Source organism: Poecilia reticulata, unplaced genomic scaffold (genome assembly GCF_000633615.1).
Source record: "Poecilia reticulata strain Guanapo unplaced genomic scaffold, Guppy_female_1.0+MT scaffold_757, whole genome shotgun sequence".
NCBI classification, from domain to species: Eukaryota; Metazoa; Chordata; class Actinopteri; order Cyprinodontiformes; family Poeciliidae; genus Poecilia; species Poecilia reticulata.
The window spans coordinates 7,745-9,199 of NW_007615503.1; the positions used below are offsets into that span (position 1 = coordinate 7,745).

A 1,455-nucleotide genomic window follows, 5' to 3' on the forward strand; every position below is an offset into this window, starting at 1 on the left:
GCGTTCGGTGTGAACGCACCATTACATATGTATGGAAACACCTTAGTGACAATAATATTCCAAAGTAAAACACAAATGAGAACCAAAAACACTAGCAGTTGTTGATAATGACAATTAAAGGATGAAATAACTCAATTTTCAACATGATTTTTAATTTTGTTTGCACTGAACAGACGCACTAATCATTTCTGGGTTCTCTTTGCTTCCTACTTCATTCTGCATGGCTGGCCCTCTGCACTAACAACAGTAGAGTACTAATCAACAGGTAGGAAATAGATCCATTACCAGTAAGTTTTTAAAAACAAAAATATTTTTTTATTACGTATGATGTCTTCAGAAGTAAGAATTACTTTTTAATCTTATGCAAATTGTCTAATTTTATCAATAATTTATGGTAATTATTTATGCTCCTTTGTTTTTGTTTCTCTTGAAAGAATGTATGGCCTGAATTGTGGAAGTTATTTCTTCTTCATCTGCCAGGACATCCGTCAAAATCAGGGGCATGGTAACTATGCCAGAGAGTATATTTTCGTACCCGAAGCAAAGAACTGGTCTGAGGCTCAGCAGTACTGTAACGAAAACTATGAAAAGCTGGCGAATATTGACGGTTCTGATCTGGACAACACCGTTCATAATGAGGATTTTCCCATCTGGATTGGACTCCATAGAGACGGTAAAGACTCGGGACTACAGCTTGTAGCAGTAATAATAGCGAACATAAAAACGAGATACATTATCTTTCTTTCTTCTCACTGCAAGCTGTCTGAGTTTTCCACCTCTGTTCTGCAGGTGGATCATGGAACTGGACTGAAAGCCCTTCAGAATATAAAAGCTGGGAAATAAGTGAGCCGAGTTCCAACGGCGACTGTGTCTCCATGTCCTCCGAGACGTTCAAAATGGCTGCCCGAAACTGCGACAAGCGATTCCCCTTCCTCTGCATCTCGGACAACGTGGTTCTGGTGAAGGAGAACCGGAGCTGGGAGGAGGCGCTGGAGCACTGCAGAGGCCTCGGGTCGTCCAGCTACAGCGRCCKGCGCTACGATCTGCTCAGCCTGCAGCCCGGAGAGGAGCACGCCTACATGGTGAGGAAGGTCCTGGAGGCCGACACCGAGGAGGTAGGCTAACAAAACCTTTTTATACTTCTATTTGGGTCTCAACTGCTTCAACCCAAGAGATAAAAAAAAAACACTCAATAAGCTCATGTCTTTTAGTGTCTGGAAAATGAGCCATCTCAAAAACCTTAAGAATTTAATGTCTGGAGGCACTGCCTTGTTACCTAGCAACCCCAGCAAAGGTCAGCTTGTTACCTAGCAACCCAAGCTGATCTCCAGCATTGCTCGCATACAGTCTGACCGCTGTATGCGATGTACAATGGCTGCTGGAAAAAACAAGTGTTTTGTTGACTTACAACCCAGAAACCACCTGTTGAATTCTTATTGGTTGTGCAGGAGGCTC

At 42.8% G+C, this 1,455-nt stretch overlaps 1 long non-coding RNA gene across 1 annotated transcript; it reads left to right on the top strand.

The window, feature by feature from the left end:
- The first annotated feature begins 218 nt into the window (after positions 1-218).
- On the top strand, positions 219-867 carry LOC103461203 (uncharacterized). The gene is made up of 3 exons (XR_533071.1): positions 219-265; positions 435-673; positions 790-867. It is a non-coding gene; the product is annotated as an uncharacterized LOC103461203 (long non-coding RNA).
- The last annotated feature ends 588 nt before the right edge of the window (positions 868-1,455 follow it).